The sequence below is a fragment of the Pinus tabuliformis genome, chromosome 3_2 (assembly GCF_031772625.1).
Source record: "Pinus tabuliformis cultivar Carrire ecotype Pingquan chromosome 3_2, CPIR1, whole genome shotgun sequence".
Classification (NCBI taxonomy): Eukaryota; Viridiplantae; Streptophyta; class Pinopsida; order Pinales; family Pinaceae; genus Pinus; species Pinus tabuliformis.
Window position 1 is genome coordinate 72,700,132 of NC_142302.1, and position 22,373 is coordinate 72,722,504.

The window sequence follows — 22,373 nt, forward strand, 5'->3', positions numbered from 1 at the left end:
TGTTGAGAAATTAAAGGCCAGGTTTGTGGCTAAGGGGTATGCTAAAAAAGAAGGGATTGACTATGAGGAGACCTCCCGAGTAGCCAGGTATACATCTATTGAGACCGTGATATCTCTTGCAGTCCATATAGGATGGGATATCCATCAGATGGATGTCAAAACGACATTTTTGAGCGGGGTAATAAAAGAGGAGGTATACATTGAACCACTAGAGGGCTTTGAAACTCATGAGAAGAAGTCTCATGTATGTAGATTGAAGAAAGCCTTGTATGGGTTGAAACAGGCACCGAGAGTGTGGTATGGTCGAATAGATGGCTACTTGCAGAAGATGGGGTTTGTCAAGAGTGACGCGGATCCGAATATCTACTATTTGGTTGTAGAGAATGCTCCGCTAATCTTATTATTGTATGTGGATGATCTCTTTCTGATAGGATCATCTAGACTCATTGGGGACTGCAAGAAGAATCTAGCCACATAATTCGATATGAAAGATTTGGGATGAATGCACTACTTCCTAGGGTTAGAAGTTTCACAGTAGAAGGGAGAAATCTTCCTTGGGCAAGGGAGGTATGCTACAGAAATCCTGAAAAGATTCGGGATGGAGGATTGTAGACCTATGGCTACACCAATGATCACCAACTAGAAGACAATTGATGCATCAGAAGACAAGAATGTCAATCCCATCGTATACATGCAGCTCATAGGGTCACTGATGTATTTGGTCAATACCAAGCCAAATATTTGCTACGTTGTCAACACCCTCAATCAGTTCATGGTGGAACCGAAGAGGGCGCATTGGGCAGCAACCAAACATGTTCTCAGGTATTTACAGGGAATAGTCAATTATGGACTCTTGTACAGCAGGAGTAAGGATATTAGATTGAGTGGATTTACTGATGCAGATTGGGCAGGAAGTTCAGTGGATCGGAAAAGTACCTCTAGGTATTGTTTCAACATTGGATCAGGAATGACCTCTTGGTGCAGTAGGAAACAGAAGTCTATGGCTCTGAGCTCATCTGAGGCAGAATATATAGAGGCAAGCACAGCTTCGTGTGAGGCCATATGGCTTAGAAAACTGCTTGTGAACCTATTCAGAAGGAATATGGAGGTGACCAGGATCATGTGTGATAATTAGAGTTGCGTCAAGCTCTTTGAGAATCCAGTGTTTCATGATAGGTCAAAGAATATTGATATCCAGTGTCACTTTTTCATGGACTGTGTCCAACGAGGAGCTGTACAGTTGAGCTATACTCCTACAGGAGAACGGGTGGTGGACATCCTCACCAAGGCCCTTGGAAGGAAAATGTTTGACTACTCCAAGGAAAAGATGGGGATGGTAAAGAACCTGTTTCAGTAGCATAAATGGGAGTGATAACAACAAGGATATAGAGGGAGTTGTAGTGCAGATGTAGTGTTGGGAGAAAGGACCAGTAGTAGCACGAATCCAGAGGGATTTTTTGTACAGATGCAGCAGTGGCGGTAGCAGAGCCATGGGCAGCAGTACAAGATGTAGCAATGCATAGGATGTTGAGCGTGGAGGCTTAGCATCAGCACAGGGACCGATGCCAGATGATCAGGGTGATACTTAGCGAGGAGTATTACTAGAGCACAGTCCTCGCTAAGAGGGAGTGTTGATTTGTGGTAGCATCGGATGTGATCTAGCCACGAAAATTTGTGGAGAGGCTAAGGCACATGAGATATCCAATACCCAGAAAGGGTTTCGGTAGATTCTAAACAGTTTGGGAGATATTAAAATAATTAATATTTTTAATGAAGTCCCTAAGTCTAAACTTAGCGAAAATAAAATATTAATGTGAATTAATATAAAACTGTGTTAGAATGGTCCAAAAGTCATGGATCAAGCCAAATCTAATCTTAGCCTTTGATTAGGGGCTTAATCTCGGTCGTTGATTTGTCAACGAGAAAAGTATAAGAGGAGGCTTGAGGGTCACTTAGAGAACACACTAAGGGATACCAGTCAGTTCAATTTCTGAAGCGGGGTTAGCTAAGAAATTGAACCATTGGTCTGGTGAGCAGTCACGGGGCAGTAAGTATGGAGCAGAGAGGCAGGATCAACCACTGGAGATCAGCGTTGAGGTAGGAGAGGCAGACGCATGGCTTTTCAGGCAGACGTAGATGCAACAAAAGATTGCACAGTCACTAGCTGGGCCTGCGTGGGTTACGCAGAGAGGCCCAGGGCTGACACAGAGGGTCTGAGAGCCATGCAAATGTCAGCCAGGCTGACGCTAGGATTGGGAGAAGTGCTGGAGAATTATTTCTCTCTATGGGTAAGCCATTTTGGCACCCTATTGTACTAAAGAATTGTTGAATAATAAAATCCTCCCTTGCTCCATCAGTTTTCCCACACTTGGTTTTTCTGGGGACTGTTGTCCAAAATATCTATGTCAATGTGTTGATGGTTGTCCATATGTTTGTTTATGTATTACGGTGTGATATCTGCAACAGTATTTATTTTAATATTTATTGAAGTAATTTCATAAATAACTTATTGTGGAATAAGAAGGAAAAATAAATCAGTTGCTGCAGTGATAGAATTTTCACATGTTGGCCCACACATATCAGTATGAATGAGTTCAAGAGGCTTACTTGTTGATCCTTCTTTTTCATTGAAATGAACTCTAGTTTTCTTAACGACTTGACATGGTTTGTAGATGGTATTTTCTGGGATGCTGATATCTAGAAGATCACAAACCGCCTTGAGCCTGCATGCTTTTATTATTTGAGAAAAGCTTAGATGCCCCAATCTTCTGTGCCATAACAAGTTCTCTTATGTTTTTCTTATATAGTATTGTTTTTTACCTCCTTTTAGTATATATGGATTGCTTGGAGTTCTTGTACCTTTGATTACAGTCCTTCATGTATCAAGCTCACGAACCACACAACCATTTGACCAAAACACAACTTCATTTCCTTGATCACACATTTGACTGACACTCAATAAGTTATGCTTTAAACCATCAACATACATAACATTTCCATCTTTAACCTTTTCTTTCAAATAAACAGAACCTTTACCCTTAATGACAGTTGGTGTGTCATTTCCAAAAGAGACATTCTTTTCCTTTTCTAAAGCATTATATGAAATGAGTTTATCTTTATCACCTGTCATGTGTTTAGAGCATCCGCTATCAATGTACCACTGATTTTCTTGTCCTTATGCAAACATAGCTATGGCACATCTTTCTGATTGAAATTCCTTCTTTCTCCATACCTTGGAATTTGATGATGTTTGCTCCTTTTGAATTGTTGGCCGAAATTTTCTCTTGCATTCAGATTCTTCATGACCAAAGTTATTGCAAAATGAACATTCAATTTCATCTTCAAGAGGAGAAAAGTTATTATAATAAATTTTCTTTATTCCTATCACGCTCCTTTGTTTTTGTGCTTCTCTAGTCATGATAGTTTTGTAAGAAACACATTGAGCAGCCTTATGCCCAAAGTTATGGCATGAAAAACATTGTCCATTAAAGAAGTTTTTGTGATCATAAAATCTTTTGGTATTGTTTACCTTTTGGTTGATGCTTCTATTGATGTTCACCCTTGGAGTGAAATGAGCATGATTTACCTGAGGAGTACTTTTAGGCTTTTGTTGAAGATTGATGCATTGTTCACTGGTCTTTGTTGCATCAAGATAGCTTCTGGTGATAGCTAACGACTTTTGTGATTGGGATATTTCTTCAGTATATCCAAGACCAGTATTTATAAAAGGAGAATGCTGAACGTTGATGATTTCATCTAAAGTTTCTGATCCTTTAGCAAATCTAAGATTAATAGATTTTGTCTTCTCAAGTTATTTTCTTAGACCCACTACTTCAAATTCTAATTTTTTATTGTGATTTTCTCTTTCAATGAGTTGATGTGTCAAAGTGTCTATGACGATATTCTTTTCTTCCAAACAGATTTTGAGTTTAGTGATTTATTTAAGAAAGTCTTCCTCTTCTAAGGAATCCATAAAATCATCATTGTCATAAGCCATGAGTATTTTAAAATCTTGTTCAGATCCATCTTCATCACTATTAGAAAATCCATCACTATCTTCATGAGTATAATAACTCCTTCTATCAACAAATTTTTTTCTATTACCTTTTGCAGACTCCTTTCCTTTTTCATGATTATCTTTATGAGGACATTTAATAGCATAATGGCCAACTCTACCACAAGAAAAACATTTGAATGGAAGCTTACCTTTGAATCTTTTGGAACCCCGTTGAAGCTTCTTTACAAATTTTACCTCATCTTCTTCTGAAATATACCCTGATTCATTGAGATCTTCCTTTTCTTTTCCCTTTGTTGAAGCTTTGAAAGCGGCTTCTCTAATATCTTATGGACCTCCTTTCCTCATTTCAAAGGCAGTTAAAATTCCATGAAGTTGAACAATAGTAATAGATTGAATATCCTGCTTTTCTTCTATGGAAAATACTTTTGACTCAAATTTAGAAGACAAAGATCTCAAAATTTTCTCTACTAAAGTAGCCTCCTTTATTTCTTCACCCAGATTCATTATACGATTTACAATCTCATCTACTCGTAAAAATTAACTAGCAATACTTTCATCACTATGCATCTTGAGAGTTTCATACTGAATTCTGAGAGTTTGGAGCTTAGCACGTTTTACCTGGGAGTCTCCTTCGTAGCTCTGAATGATTTTGTCCCATATTTCTTTGGTTGTCTTGAGTTGAATGACTTTAACAAATTATGATTCTGACAGACTTCCTAATAAAGTATTGACGGCTTTGGCATTGTTTTCATATAACTTCTTTCCTATTGTATTTGTGGGTATTGCTGCTAGAAATTAGTATCCTCCTTCCACAATTTCCCAAACATCAGCTCCAAGCGACTGAAGATAGGCTCTGGTTCTTATCTTCCAATATACTAAGTTGTTTCTGTTGAATATTGGTGGTCTAATATATCCCATGCCTTCGTGATTGTTCATTTTGAGAGATATCCCTTCAAACGATCAAGCTTCTTCTGAAGGACCTGCTCTGATACCAATTGTTGGAAATAATACTGAGAGGGGGGGTGAATCAGTATTTACAATTCAATAATTTTTCATTTCATAATCAGATTTATATATGCTACTTCAGTGAAGTGAACTCGCGTGTGCACGCAAATATTATTAAGGAAACCAACGTATATCCAGTGAACTTATGATTTAGTTAATTCATCATGTGTTGATCTTTAATCAATGCATCAATACTTTATTAAACAATGACTATGTGCGGTAAGAACAGAATAAACCATCACACTTAAGCAACACACATGAAAACCAAGATTTAAGGTGGAAACCCAATGCGGGAGAAAAACCACCTGATGTTGTCATCTTTATCTTATTTTTAATATAAAGAAAATATGTTCACAATCTTGTATTGGTGTAGACTCATACCAGTACGCAAGCACCCACCTGCAGAAGGCTACAACCTTTTCTCGTTCTCCGGCTTCTACTGGAAGGAGCTACAACCCCCTAGCTCTTGTACTAGCCGATATGTTTACTAGTACGTAGGCGCCAACCTACAGAAGGCTACGACCTTCTCTCTTCCTCCAGGGACCACATTTCATAAATTTTCAGACTGGATACTCCTGGTACACAACAACACAATATGAAGGCCACGTTTCATCAAATTTTCACACTGGACCCATTAGTAACATTGAAGCTCAAACTCAATAATAACTGCATCAACCAACAATTAGTCAATCTCAGCAATTAGATCATTGTCACCAGAACACTGTGTTGAACCCAGAAACCTGTATCATCATCCAGAACCAACTGCAACCTCAAAAATCATATATCAAAATGTATATGCTACTTTAGTGAAGTCAACCTACGTGTATGCGCTACTTCCTTTAACCAAACTTGTGTATACCTCCAAAATTACTGAATCATAAAAACCTTTGAATCAAAACTTTATCAACCAGTAACATTTTGAAGATCTATCAATTAATCAATCAATCAATCAGACAAAATTTCCTTATGCATTCAATTCTACATTCAGATCTAAGAAGACATAATTGACAAATAACAGTAAAACAACAACACTGATCAGTTAGATCAGTCATTTATAAATAATAGGCTTTTCATTTTCATACACTACTTGGAAGATACAAACCAACGTGTATGCACGCCTTCACCAAGGCGAACCAGTGCATAGATCTACAAATACTAACTTAAAACTTCACAGTTATTCCAGACTTCAATCATACCCAGATCATAACATTTATAGGATAAAACATGTGTCAGTATTCAAATCTAACCCAACAATTATCAGATCATACAATGATAGGTCATTTTAGGTCTCATGATCCTAATCCAACATTGTATCAAAATGTGCACAAGATATTTCAGATCATGTCATAACCATAGCCCTTACAACATAAGATATACTTTAGATAGCAGTATTCATGAAAAACTCTTTCACTTGCACACCTGGCCCTTTGATCTTCTCCTCCTTATATAGTTTTTGGCATTTCTCAATATGTTGGACCAAAACAAGACTTAGAATCTGTGGTATTCTTGGACAGGATCAAATAACCATTACTCCACTCAATATTGTGGCTAATACCATGGTATTGACCCTTGGTATTCTTTAATCTTAAATTTCCTTGATTTTCCAACCCATACACGCTTTTCCTCTTGTGAAAGTGTGTGCATACGTATATGCTCCTTTTGTACAGTGAACCCGCTTGTATACGCTACTTTGACAAGGTGAACCTGCATATACAACTTAAACTACCTTAAAACATCATTTTCCTTCAACTTCTTGATTTTGATTAGTAGTCCTTTGTTCCAACTTCCTGTTCTTTTGTACCATTGCCTTGTTACCTCTTAATTGACCTATTACATTGTGAGTTTCCCTTTATCAAATCTGTATTGACTTGTGAGTGAGTTGCCATCAAGGACAACACCTGTATCATAATGCCAACATACTCTTGGGTTATTACCATCAACTTCAACCTTTTTCTTACTTGGAGTGTAGTAGGTAATCAAGATCCCTCCATGATATCATCCAAATCCAATTATTTGGAGTAGGAGACACTCAAATGTTCAGAGCAAAAAATAAGCACTCTACTAATATATGAGCGTGTTTCAGTTACAATATGTAGAAATTATGGTGTAGATTTGCAACTGCTCGTGAAATTTTAATCAAAATCATAATGCACAAACATACTCTACTGCTCTGTGGAATTTAATTCACAATTTAGAACATCAATCACAAACATGCAATGAGAAATAACACACATGCACACAATATTTTTCCAGGGGAAAGCAATCTGCTAAAAACTCCAATGCTTGCTTGTGTTAATCTAATGAATAGAGATGTATTACAATTATTTTGCTCAACTGAGCACAACTTGCAAGTGAATAACCCATCTCTCTACTCACTGAGAAGCTCTGACCCAAACTTAGTCAATTTCTTCCTCTGCTTGAGCCCCTATTTCCTTGCACAATTCTTGAGGAAATTAGGCCCCTATTATTTATAAATTTCCTCCAAAATAATTGTGCAATTCCCAAGGTTGATCATCTGACTGCATGCAACACATGTACACTCAAGACTAGTCTACAACTGATGTTACACTGCCTTCAAATCTCCACCACAGCTAAGGAACTCGAATTATCTTCATGCACTAACTATTTTGGGTTGATTTATTAGTTAATTGGATGATCATTGAGTTGGACTGAAGTCTCACTACACAACTGGCCTTCCACTAGTTCCTCCAACAATTAGAACTAGTTTAACTAAAAACAACTTGAAATAACTAACCTTGATTGCTACAAATTAGAAACCACACATGTTTAATTGAACTCCAACTCCTCTAATTTGAATTTACTAAGTAAACTAGGTGACACAAGCCATGTCACACAAGTTAACTGCATCCAAGTTGTCTATTGATGTGGAAATTTGAATTTTCTCAATTTGACCAAGGCAAAATCAAGTTGAGACTCTCTTGCTGCGTTTTCAACACAATACTAATGAATTTTTGCAATATGTTGAATTTCTATTGGTTGGATGATTGTGTTTGAGTTATTTTGATGGTACTGGACCCGCCAACATGTAAGGGGATCTCCCTGGTAAGAAGTCCCAATTAGACCTCAGACCGTTTGTTGTAGGATTCCTAGCAGTGAGTTGTACGGTAATGCCTTGACCACAATTTCGCACAGAGGAAATTAAGATAATTTTGTTGGTAGCAAGGGTGTGACAACTGCAGCGAGCCAAGGAAGGTGCATGAGAGGTTCTAACACATGGGGGTTGAGATGAGTGCGCCCCTTGGAAACCTATATTAGCACACAATTAAGAAGGGAACACACGAGAAAAGATACATCACATCATGGAAGGCAAGTTAGCAAGCAATCCAAAGTGATGGTTAAACCAACAACACATTTTAGAAAGATTCATACATACATACATAGATAGTTATAAATGCATGTGTAAGTAAACAGATACATATGTCATTTAGAGTATACCAGATAGCATAGAATACAATACAACATATGCATGAAACGTGTTGACTCTTGTTATATTAAGAAGTGTGAGTTCCAGTCATACAATACATCCATGTCCAACTACTAGTTCTGATAGCGGAATGTTACAACAACAACCGCTTGCTCCTCCAAAGAGATGTAATAGCTCTGCGTAGTGGAGAAGCCAAGGCTCGTTACAATACTGTCCAAGCTCTCTCCAATATATTCTTATCGGAAGCTTGGCTGACCAAAATCCTATACAATGAGTTATGAGGTTCTATTTATAGCAAAGGTTGGGGTGACCCTTGACATTCCCCTTTGTGACAGTTCATCTACCCTCATGACCCTTCATCTACTCTATGGTTGTTACATCCAACTATCGACACTTGAACTTCCACTTGAGCAAGCCATGCAAACATCACTGGCACTCGGTCCGTTGTGGTGAGACCAACTCTTTGACATGCTTGTGATGGTGAAGGTGGTGAGCTGATGCCAAGCTTGGTCGTCCAAGATGGTGTGAATGCGCTCCATGGTGACATCTTGTTGAAGTGAACTCTTGCCTATGTTGCATCCAGGTGCATTAATGTGGCTCCTCCATCCAACTCGTCTTCTAAAATACGCATGGTCTTCTTGGGTGCGGCCTAACCGACAACACACTAATGCATAGTGTCCATGTTGATCTTCCAATCTGTGCTGGTGGTAATGTGCATCAACTGACAACTACATGTTTAGCCCCAGTTGGACTTGCTTCTTGTCTTTGCCTCAGTGAGTGTGTTAAATGGGTGGGATCGCATGCATGCGCACGATGACATGCATGCTGTTGAATTCCCTTGCATGCGATCAACAATAGTGCTCACCTTTTCTGCTCTGTGCCAGCTGCTGGGATGGATATTTAACTTGTACGGGTGCAATTCCATCTGTGATTGCATGTTGAACCCATTGTTGTACCTATTCTTGCTGCAACTTATTCTATTGTCTATGCAGCTCTTGTTCTTCCTTGAGTTGTTGCTGAGCACATGAAACTCCTTCTCTGTTTCGTTCTCTGCCTTCACGTGATCTTCATGTTACGCCATCACATCATAGCTTGAGTCTCCAAAGTTTATTTCACGACAAGTGGAAATGCTTGAGCTTGCAACTTTGTTCTGCCTCTGTATTGTTAACAACCTTCCTCTTGCATTCCTTGCATCCAATATGTTGCCTTTAACTGTTGTTCATGATGTTGCTCGTTGTGATGTTGTTGTTATCGTATCTTGATGTCCTTGTCTACGAACAACTTGATGTCTTCATGGGTAGGAAAGTCCATAGACACTTGATCGACTGCATCCCCAAGTGTGCTCTGAACGGTGTCTTCGACTCTGCTCTCTTGGAAACCATTGTATTTGTACTGCTGAGAGGCAAATGAACACCTGTGATACCTAGAGACATGGCAACACTCATGGCAAGCAATCCGTCAGTCGAAAACCAAAATGAACTTGAGAACTGACTTGCAACATACCTGTGTGACTGATCATGAAGGTTGTGCAATTTCCGCCGGGAGGTCAAGAGACTGACTACCAAGACTGCACAAGGCACAGTCTAGGCTGTTGGGAGGCTGACTGACTACTAGAACTACACAATGCACAGTCCAGTCTGGCTGCTGACTGTTGGAATTGTGCAATGCACGATCTCAGCTGGAAATGGTTGCAGACTGAGTGACTGCATTGTGCAATTTTCTAGGCCAACAGTCATTGTCCCTCATAATTGCACAATGCAAGACTGGAGAATAGTCACTGGACAGAAATGCGCATTTCCTGAGAGGAAAACAGATCTTTCCCTCTCAGGAGATCGCAATGTTGTCTTGGTGAGGTAGAGTTCGGGCCAAGGCTACCCAAACTCGCCGACGGGCAACTGAAAGCGAATGTGAATGCGAATGCATGGCGATATTGAGTGTAAGTATAAGTGAATGATCATGCATGCAAATAGTGAATGAAATATTCATAAAACGGAACAACATGCATGTGGGTGAGGCGAATCGTCGAATTGACAAATGTTTGTGAAAAACAGTTTCATGCATGCGACAGCAGTGAGATGTTAACGAAAACTGAAACGGTGCTAGTACAAGCTAGTAGGCATCAAAACGACAACAAGCACTCATTGAAATCAAGCAGACAACATTCATACGAAGAAAAACAAAAAAAGCACCAGAAATGCAACACAAGACATTGAAAGTGTGCTTTCCCCAAAACAACTGCGCTGAATGTGCCAACGGCTCCTAGATGATATGTGGGATGTCAGAGCTGCAAGGTTGATGTTAGGAATGAGATTTGCAGCATCTGGTTCATGAGTTTTGGTAAAATCGAAGATGTGACGTGCATGCCACAAATCTAGGAAGAGTGACACTTAGTGGGAGGTTTCCGAGATGATCCTTGCATGCAACCTCCAGCTGCTAAAAGTAGATCCTGGAATCAAGGGATTCCTTTGCATGCTGCCTTGGGAGAAGCAACCCATGCATGCAAATCGGTTTTGCTCGGTCGCGTAGGGAACTGATCAACTCAACTGCACATGAAAGAGGCTGCTCAACTGCTAGTAGAAAATGCACATTTCTAGAAGGGAGATGGGCTAGTTGCCCAGGAGATTTGCACAATTTTTGGGTAGAGCAGCTGACTGCTGCCCAGGATTGCGCAATTCCTGGGTTAAGCAACCCTGTTGGGAGGAATTGTGTAATTTTCTGGATGAAGCCTGACTCATAGAATTGCACAATTCTGGAGCCCAGCGTGCTGCTAGACTGAATTGTGCAATTTCTAGAGGGAAGGATGGTTTCCCTCCAGAATTGTGCAATTTCTTGAGGGAGCTGCTCAACCTATAGCTGGACCAAGTCTTGACAAATATCCTGTGAGGGGGATGCATCAAGCTCTAATAGACGGGTTGCCTTTCTGCAAGAAAAACATTGAATCTTGTGTATTTGATGAAACAAGACACACTGTTGTGAAAGGTTTGTAGGGAGGCTCCAAAACGAATCTAAGGAAAAATTTTGGAGGGTGGTTGTAGCCGCTACAACACTTAGCGACACACTGGTAGAACTCCATCTCTCTGAATGGACCTTGTTTGGCGAAAATCAAGTCTAACACCTCCGGAAGTATTGTCCAGTTCTCAGTTTGTCTTGGTTTCCACACTTGCTTGATTGTAAGATGTATCATCTGCCAAGATCTCTGTCGATTGACACACATTCCAAGCCAAGTCAACATAGTTGTTTCTATTGGGGTCGAGGGGTATATTGATGCACAAGCAATATAGTTGTCAGAGTCTTAGTCTCATCTTTGGTGTTGCTCCACTGCCAACAAGCCTGGAAAGTACCTCGGTGGAGTCACATAGGAACACAAGCATGGATCCGCTGCCAGCTAGCCTGGTCAATACCCCAGTAGAGTTACTTGCATATCCTCTTTGCGCAAGAATCCTTTCTCTTCTTTTGCCTTATTCATTTTCAATTTTTTTCATTTTTCATCTTCGTAACTATGCATAGCACTTATTCATTTTAGAGGTAGAAGAGGGATCCCGACTTATTGAGAGCAGAAGAGGTATTTCCTACACAGAAGTAGTTTATTATACCTCTGGCATGCCTGTTAAGGTTTTCCACCTCACCTTACTCTACTTGACTGAGCTGACAAGGATTAACCCAAAAACAACCGACTAGAGTAGGTGACACTAGTTAGTGCACAAGCATTGTGTTTTCACCAAGGTTCACTTCAAACAGTACGTATTTTCCATTGATGTATCATGGACTGAAGACAACAAGTTCTTACATAAGAGAGCGGGCAACATATAACCAAATGTTGATAGTTGTACAAGTCCTCTTGTACTTTACCCATCTTGTTTCAAGAGTCATACATGGTTTCATGTGAAACTAACCTACGAATAAAACAAGAAAACAAACAACAAAGCAACGCAGAAGTAGAAGCAGAAGCAAAAGTGAAAGCAAAGCGAGTAAGAAAACAAGCAAGCCGACAAACAAACCAACAAAGCAGGTAAGCAAACAAGCATGAAAGCAAACAAACTGAAATAAAACACTACTCCTACTCTTAAGCTAATGGTGAATGGGCCATCTCATGTGAAGTGATACTTCCAATGCAGCCACTAACGCATTGGTTGACCCATGTTGGTGAAGGCATGGTTCGCAAACGAGATAGCTATGCAAACCAACAAACAAGAAAGATGTAACAGTGAAGGCAAACACACTACGAGTTTAAAAGCGTCCACATAACAAAAATGAGTGAAAGTGCATGTCATGCATTCTATGGAGATTACATGGTGTTATGCTACACTGCATGCAGATTTTGAGTGTATGCATTCTCTTGACAATGAAATGCAAGAAAACGTGAGAGAGGTAGGCCACTTATGTTGTGCATGTGTACTTACTATGTAAGATTCCTCCAATGCATGAGCGATGGGATCGTGTAGTTCGAGCGGAGGAAGCAAAATTTGGGTGTTTGGTTGATCTTCAATGAAAAGTAGAGAGTGATGAGGAGCCTTGAGTGTTTCAAAAATTTCCTGACCAGAAGTGAAACCAACATCAGGACAGCGAGGGCTTAACAGAACCATCAACTTGGGATGAAGTGCCTCGACAGTCGATGGGGTTTTGATTTCGTTGACAGATGGATCATCGTAGACCAGTGTCTTAGACAGATTAACAACGATTGAATCAACATCGTGATCAGATGAGGAAGTGAATAGATCACGACAACCAAGATCAGAACATTCAGGATGTTTGTCAGCATCCTCATGATTTGATGAATCATACAAAGGGGCAGATGAGAAGCGAAGATGTTCACCCTTTGTGTTTTTCTAAATGACATATGACAGATTGGATGGATTTTCGAAGGAAGATGTGTCCTCTCCGCACTGTAATGACAAACTGACATCCAACATGTCCTTTGAATGATCGAACGCAGAGACATCCAAAAATGAGTTTTCATAAGGGAAATCAATAATGGAAGAATCACAAGGGATGTCAGGATAAAGCAGATGAGGCACGACTAGAAGGGAGTCATCCTTCATTGCAGGTTCTTCTTTAGATTCCCGCACACACTCATCATGAATGATGGTGCAGGTTGGCTGCATAACACCAACTCCATCAACAACTTGATCCTCTTTCACAACAGGTAAGGATCCCTAAATGGGAGAACACAAGATAGTACAATCCGTAGGATCAACAGAACGCGGGGACGGAGGTTGAGGGAATAAATCCACATGACAACCAATAGGCTTGCAAGCCAAATCTGCGTAGATGTCAAGAGCGGGTGGGGTGGGAGGATGTGACAGTTCAACAGGTGTGTGTGCATGATCCCCCACATCACTCCGTGGTGGTGGAGCTGTTTGATGAGGTGAAGGCAAATAGTCACTTGTGACAGCAACTATGCCTGCCTGTGATTGTGCGGCTCCATCACCGAAGTGTGATGAGTGGGGTTTTGATATGTGAAGAAGATACTCAAATATTCCATCAACAAAATCCCAATCAATATCATCTTCAGGGAATCGATATGCAAGATTACAAAAGCATGTGTAAAACTATTCAACGGATTCATCAGATGCTTTTCGTAATTCCAGAATTTCTTTGTTGAGTGCTTTATAGTTAAAGTGATTGCAAGCACAATCTATCTCTGTGACCAGATGAGCAAGAGAATGAATATATTTTTCGGGCAGCGTGGCACACCGGTGCATTGGGTGACCTCGAAGCGTGTAGACGAACAGCGTGCAGCTCATGTATTCTTCAAACAATCCATGTCTTTCACATGAGCGTACAATGCCGACTACGTGCCTAACCAAGGCTACGTGGCCTCCACCATCATATGTTTTATGAGACAAGTTATCCGAGAACTTTTCGGAGATGATGAAATCGTTTCCATAAGACATACACTACGGAATAGAAAATCGGTAGTTAATCATGATAGATATATAGAGATTCAAAATTGATGTGAGGACTCAGCTTGTCATCTGGCCCTCCTTCTAGCGCCAAAATGTTGATGGTGTTGGACCCGCCAACATGTAAGGGGATCTCCCCGGTAAGAAGTCCCAATTAGACCTCAGACTGTTTGGTGTAGGAGTCCCAGCAATGGGTTGTACAGTAATGCCTTGACCGCAATTTCGCATAGAGGCAAGTAAGATAACTTTGTTGGTAGCAAGGGTGTGACAGCTACAGCGAGCCAAGGAAGGTGCATGAGAGGTTCTAACACACAGGGGTTGAGATGAGTGTGCCCCTTGGAAACCTGTGATAGCACACAGTTAAGAAGGGAACACACAAGAAAAGATACATCACAACATGGAAGGCAAGTTAGCAAGCAATCCAAAGTGATGGTTAAACCAACAACACATTTCAGAAAGATTCATACATACATACAAAGATAGCTATACATGCATGCATAAGTAAACAGATACATACGTCATTTAGAATAAATTAGATAGCATAGAATACAATACAACATATGCATGAAACATGTTGGCTCTTGTTATATTAGGAAGTGTAAGTTTCAGTCATACAATACATCCATGTCCAACCACTAGTTCTGATAGCAGAACGTTACAGCCACAACCGCCTGCTCCTCCAAAGAGATGTACTAGCTCTGCGCAGTGGAGAAGCCAAGGCTCGTTACAATATTGTCCAAGCTCTCTCCAAGATAGTCTTATCGAAAGCTTGGCTGACCAAAATCCTATACAATGAGTTATGAGGTTTTATTTATAGCAAAGGGTGGGGTGACCCTTGACATTCTCCTTTGTGATAGTTCATCTACCCTCATGACTCTTCATCTACTCTATGGTTGTTACATCCAACTATCAACACTTGAACTTCCACTTAACAAGACGTTACATTACAATGCACATGTGCCCATGCGAGACAAATTGGCTTAAGCAATCCATGCAAGACATCACTGGCACTCAGTTCGTTGTGGTGAGACCAACTATTTGACATGCTTGTGATTGTGAAGGTGGTGAGTTGATGCCAAGCCTCATCGTCCATGACGGTGTGCATGTGCTCCATGGTGAAATCTTACTGAAGCGAACTCTTGCCTCCGTTGCATCCAGGTGCATTAGTGTGGCCCCTCCATCCAACTCATCTGCTAACATGCGCATGGTCTTCTTGGGTGCGGCCTAACCGACAACACATTGATGCATAGTGTCCGTGTTGATCTTCCAGTGTGTGTTGGTGATCATGAGCATCAACTGTCAACTACATGTTCAGCTCCAGTTGGAATTGCTTCTTTTCTTCGCCTTGGTGATTGTGTTGAATGGGTGGGATCGCATGCCTGCGCACAATGACATGCATGTTGTTGAATTCCCTTGCATGCAATCAAAAACACTGCTCACCTTGTCTGCTTCGTGCCAACCACTGGGATGGATCTTTAACTTGTACGAGTACAGTTTCATCTATGAGTGCATGTTGTGCCCATTGTTGTACCTTTTATTGATGCATCTTATTCTCTTGTCTATGCAGATCTTGTTCTTCCTTGAGTTTCTGCTTGAGCACATGCAACTCCTTTGTTCTACTCTCTGCCCTCGCATGATTTTCATGTCACGTCGTCACCTCATAGCTTGAGTCTCCAAAGTTTCTTTCACCACAAGTGGATCTGCGTGAGCTTGCAACTTTGTTCCACCTCTATGTTTTCAACAACCTTCCTCTTGCATTTGTTGCATCTGGTATGCTGCCTTCAGTTGTTGTTCATGATGTTGCTCGTTGTGATGTTGTTGTCGTCATATCTTGATATCCTTGTTTATGAACAACTTGATGTCTTCATGGGTAGGCAAGTCCATAGACACTTGATTGACTACATCCCCAAGTGTGCTTTGAACGATGTCTTCGACTCTGCTCTCTTGGAAACCATTGTACCTGTACTGCTGAGAGGAAGATGAACACCAACAATACCTGGAGACATGGAAACAATCATGGCAAGAAATCCATCAGTCGAAAACCAAAATGAACTTGAGAACTGACTTGCAACACACTTGTGTGATTGATCATGAAGGTTGCGCAATTTCCGTCGGGAGGTCGGGATACTAACTGCCAAGACTATACAAGACACAGTGTAGGTTGCTGGGAGGCTGACTGACTACTGGAACTGTGTAATGCACAGTCCATTCTGGCTGTTGACTGCTAGAATTGTGCAGTGCGCAATCTCCGCTGGCAATGGTTGCAGGCTCAGTGACTGCATTGCGTAATTTTCTGTGCCAGCAGTCACTGTCCCTCAGAATTTCACAATGCAAGATTGGAGGATAGTCACTTGGCAGAAATGTGAATTTCCTGAGAGGAAGACAGAGCTTTCCCTCCCAGGATTGCGCAATGCTGTCTTGGTGAGGCAGAGTCTTGGCCAAGGCTGCCTGGACTCGCCGACAAGCAACTGAAAGAGAATGTGAATGTGAATGCATGGCGATACTGAGTGTAAGCATAAGTGAATGATCATGCATGCAAAAGGTGAATGATAGATTTAGGAAACAGAACAACATGCATGTGGGTGAGGCGAGTTGTTGAATCGACGATGTTCGTGAAAAACAATTTCATGCATGCGACAACAGTGAGACATTAACGAAAACTCAAGAGGTGCTAGTACAAGCTAGTATGCATCAAAACGAAAGCAAGCACTCACTGAAATCGAGCAGACAACATTCATACGAAGTGAAACACAAAAAGCGATAGAAATGCAACACAAGACCTTGAAAGCGAGCTTTCCCCAAAACAGTTGAGCTGATTATGCCGATGGCTCCTAGATGTGATGTGGGATGTCAAAGCTACAAGGTTGATGTTAGCAATGAGCTCTGCAACATCTGGTCCATGAGTTTTGATAAAATCGAAGATGTGACACGCATGCCACAAATCTAAGAAGAGCGGCACTTGGTGGGAGGTTTCTGAGATGATCCTTGCATGCAACCTCCAATTGCTAATAGTAGATCCCTGAATCAAGGGATGCCCTTTGCATGTTGCATTGGGAGAAGCATCCCATGCATGCAAATATGTTTTGCTCGGTCCCGGAGGGAACCGGTCAACTCAACTACACATGCAAGAGGCTGCTCAGCTACTAGGAGAAATTGCACACTTCTGGAAGGGAGGTGGGTTGGTTGCACAAGAGATTTATGCAATTTCTAGGTAGAGCAGCTGATTGCTGCCCAGGATTGTGCAATTCCTGGGCTAAGCAGCCCTGTTGGGAGGAATTGTGCAATTTTCTAGATGAAGTCTGATTGGCAGAATTGCGTAATTCTAGAGCCAAGCAGGCTGCCAGACTAAATTGTGCAATTTCTGGAGGGAGTTGGTTGCCCTCCATAATTGCGCAATTTCTTGAGGGAGTTGATCAGCTTGCAACTGGACCAAGTCCAGACAAACAACCTGTGAGGGGGATGCATCAAGCTCTGATACACAGGCTGCCTTTTTGCAAGAAAAACATTGAAGCTTTTGTACTTGACGAAGCAAGACATGTTGTTGTGAAAGGTTGATAGGGAGGTTCCAAAACGAAGCTAAGGCAAAATTTTGGAGGGTGGTTGTAGCCGCTACAACAAGTTACAATAGTAATGAAATTTTAGAAAATGTTGAATTTTGTTGGTTGATTTCTTGCAGGTTCATTCTTCATTTTCTCTGTGATTTGTGCATCTATAGTGTTCTTTGTTGCATTTATTTTACCAGAGACCAAGGGGCAAACTTTGGAAGAAACTCAAACATCATTCCAATAAATTTTTAAAAAGGATTTATGCAAGAGACTATATGATGCAATCGTCTCCTACTCATTGTTTCTATCAACTAGATAGCATAATGCTAGTTTTGTAAGAAATATGACAGAGAAGCATTTGTAAATTGACCATTTGAAAAAATCAAATTGGTGTGATAGCAAATTGATGTTCAGAAAAAGTATATTATGTGTTAACTCATAATTTGATAGCATAATGCCATCTTTGTAAGAAATGTCATAGAGAGGCATTTGTGACTTGACCATCTGAAAAGATCAAATTAATGTAATAGCAAATTCATCTGTAAAAAAAGTATACTATGTGTTAATTCGTTTCAACTTGGATGATTATTTTAGTACTATCTTAACAAATATTGTTTTGAAAAAAAAAAAATTATTAAAAAATTAAATGAATGCAAAATATATTAATATGAGTGATATATTGTTAGTGTTTTAATTTATTTATTTTCTCCCACAATGTAGGTTTGTAGGTTTAAAAGATGTTAAATCTCAACAAGCATGAAAACACATGATTATTTTAATGTTGACATCCCAATTATAAAAGGTTACCCAATGGCAACAACATTAAGGTTTCTCTTTTACTCAAATTGGGCTACATTTAAGATCGCATAACATATCACATCACTCTTCATCTATGTTTTTTTCCTTATGCTACCGACTTACGGTGTTTCCTTTGCAACGTCCGGTGAATATTGATAATGAGAATATCCCGGAAGGTCTTGGTATGACTGGGATCATTCTTTGCATGTGTAGTCTTCTTTACAGTGGGTTTTGGAGGATTCAAATGTGAAAGAGGTTTGGCTTGCCTGTGAGTGATTGGTGTTGTGGGCAACCTAATGTGACAAATCTAATGTTGTGGCTCTTCTACAGTGTTTGTTCTCTTTGTCAGGAAGTTCGCACCGAAAATCTCTATGAGGAATGTGATGATAAATTTTATTCTAGAGAATATCTCAGCTAAGATTCAGTAGGGGTCACCAACTGTGTTACCTCTAGTGATGAATTCACCCTCTCGGGTCAAATCTGACATGTCACCAAATTTGAATGCTCAAGCTTTAGTGTCGCTAGTTTTGAGTCCTATGGATTATTCTATTGCAATCTCTATTCCTCCATAGAGTTTGTCCCTTGTGGGGGAAGGGTCGACATTTCCTTTGTCTAACCTTTTTACAGCGGAAACTCATTGCAATTCTCCAGCATCAGAATCAGAGGATGGAGTTAACATGGCAGCTCAAACAACCTGTAAGGGAAAGGTATCTTCTATCTAGCTCAAGCTACCTCTTCATAAAACACTACCTTTTGATAACATGAGTGGAAAAAGGAAAACATTCCAGAGTTGCAAGGTAGTGAAGAGGAGTAGTGGGAGGCTTACACAACTAGACTAAAAATGAACTATGTTTGACTCAAGGAAGACAAAGAGTGGGACCATCTGATTCAAGATCAAATACTTTTATTGCTTTGTCAAGGAGGTAAGCTCTCCAATATGCATATCGATGAAATAAACAAAATTGCATAAAGTTTTTACTTCTTTCTTCGATGCTACTGCCTTACAATGTTTCCTTTGCAACATGTGGTGCAATTGTTGGGAAAGATAGATCTTTTCACAAACAAAAGGTACTAATACACCATATTGACCATATTATTTGTTTGAGTTAACTACGACCTTAAAAATAAATTTATTATTATTGATTGAGTATCTAATACACTTTAAAAATTTAATTGCATCTTTAATCATCGCTTTAATTGCAATTTTAATTGAGTATTTAATTTAATATGCAACTAAAGGCTCAACCAAAATCTGTATTCAACTCTATTTTCTACTACTTTTGTTCAGAATTACAGAGCTTTTGTAGAGTTTTGTTAATGGTTATGGCAGCATTATTCACCATGTACGTTGCTCCACCTGTAATAACTCTATGTGCTGCACTGATGCTAACTTGGCCATCATCATCTTTCCCACTTTAACAAACCTGCTAGAAGAAATTGGTTTGCATTGTCACTTTCTCGCACTCTATAAAATCACACGCCCAGTAAGAAGCCACAACGCTGTTTGATCTGATTTCTTAATTCATGTTTACGAGGAGATGAACACAGTAGCTGACTGAGAATTCATATAATCCGAGCAACACTTCATCCAAAAAAACACACATACAATTTTTTAAAGAGCCCTACTAAAGATTGTATTCGGGCAGTAACGAGTTAGCTTTCCCAATCAATCGTAACTTCGTACCTTAAATTATCAATAAGGTCTGTGATAAAACTTTTGGTAAGAGGATATTAAAATTATTACATGTAAACTTTCACACGATTTCAATTTCATGGTAGGCCGCATAGCGCAGTGGATTAGCGCGTTTGACTTCGGATCAAAAGGTCGTGGGTTCGACTCCCACTGTGGTCGTTTATTCCAGGGTAGATAAATTTGCAAATACCTGATAATTTTATGTTCACAATAAGTAAAAATTATTGGAGGCCATCTCGGCTCACTAACATATACGCGTTAAGAGGGGCTGGCAAACAAACTACGAGGTGAGACTGGTTGCCAAAAGAGCTTATAGAACTTTGTTCACTATTTTATGGTGAGCTCAACATTGCAAAGGTTGCCAAAAGAGCTCAACATTGCAATGGTTGCCAAAAGAGCTTACGGGAGTTTTATTCACTATTTTATAGCTACGAGGTGAGAATGGTTGCCAAAAGAGCTTATAGAACTTTATTTTATAGCTACGAGGTGAGACTGGTTGCCAAAAGAGCTTATAGAACTTTGTTCACTATTTTATGGTGAATTCAACATTGCAAAGGTTGCCAAAAGAGCTTAACATTGCAATGGTTGCCAAAAGAGTTTATGGGAGTTTTATTCACTATTTTATAGTGGCTTCATTGTAGAAAAATAAAGACTCTCAATGAGCTTTTGTAAGTCTATTCACAAATTAATTTGCGATAGACATGAGAGTTGGGATGAAATAGAGATTTTTATAGGAGTTTTATTCACTACTTTATAGTGGCTTCATTGTAGAAAAATAAGACTCTCAATGAGTTTTTGTAAGTCTATTCACAAATTAATTTGCGATAGACATAAGAGTTGGGATGAAATAGAGATTTTTATAGGAGTTTTATTCACTACTTTATAGTGGCTTCATTGTAGAAAAATAAGACTCTCAATGAGCTTTTGTAAGTCTATTCACAAATTAATTTGCGATAGACATAAGAGTTGGGATGAAATAGAGATTTTTGTGTATTTTTTTTTGTATAACTTTGAAAGAATATATGGCTTAGAATAATTGTGGAAAGTTTTTAAGATTGGATTTATTTTTGTAAATTTAATAAATTTCACTGCAAAGACTTACATGAACTTGGTTTACGTAGGAAATTTTTTAGAAGGGGAATATTTGAGTCTTAAAAGGACATGATATAATGAGGCTATTTGAGAAATCCTTCTCTTTCTTTGAGCATGGGGAAGAATGTTCAAGGAGATGTTGAGAAGAGAGACCCTAAGTAATCATCAACCAGTTTGTTATCCCAACTCCTTTAGCCTTGAAAATCTCATGTTGAGAAGTATGTGGTTAAAATTCAACACATCCCACTTGAAAAATGAGTCATGTATTGAAGCCATCCAAAGAGTTTGGAATTTGGTTTCAAATCCTCAAGGGGATAAATGTTTGTGATTCTCTAGTAGGAGCATACTACGAGAAGGGTCAATGACTTTTCGATGGGGCACAATTGGACATTGGCAATGGCTGGGAAGAGTAAGCACAAAGTTGCGTTGAAGGACTTGGAGGACTTAGAGTGAGTTGCATTGAGGTAGCGAGGCCATGTTGAGGCACTTGGTGAAGGTTGTAGAGATTTACAAAAAAATAGCAGATCCTAAATCATAGCCCCGAGTATAATAGCTTAAAGCTGGAGATAAGCCAACCAAGGTTTTCTTCAAAACCCTCACCACCAAACAAATAGCGGAGCACATTCATGCATTGAAAATGATGAAAACATAAGAACTAACCAAAGACACATTAAAAAGTAGTTTGTCAATGATTATAAAATGGTTTTTTAATCCTATGATGGTTGCAAACCCATATTGTTGTAGTCCCTTGAAAACCAACTTAACAACAACAAGAAGCATGTGAATAAGGGTTGACATTAGCTGAATTGACAACAACCCATAAATATATTGCTAATGATGTAGCACCCCATTTTGTGCCTTGTCTTTTTTTTCC

At 39.7% G+C, this 22,373-nt stretch overlaps 1 non-coding gene across 1 annotated transcript; it reads left to right on the forward strand.

Annotated features, from left to right (window-relative positions):
* Positions 1-20,492: 20,492 nt before the first annotated feature.
* TRNAR-UCG (transfer RNA arginine (anticodon UCG)) lies at positions 20,493-20,566 on the forward strand. Its single transcript has one exon. It is a non-coding gene; the product is annotated as a tRNA-Arg (tRNA).
* The last annotated feature ends 1,807 nt before the right edge of the window (positions 20,567-22,373 follow it).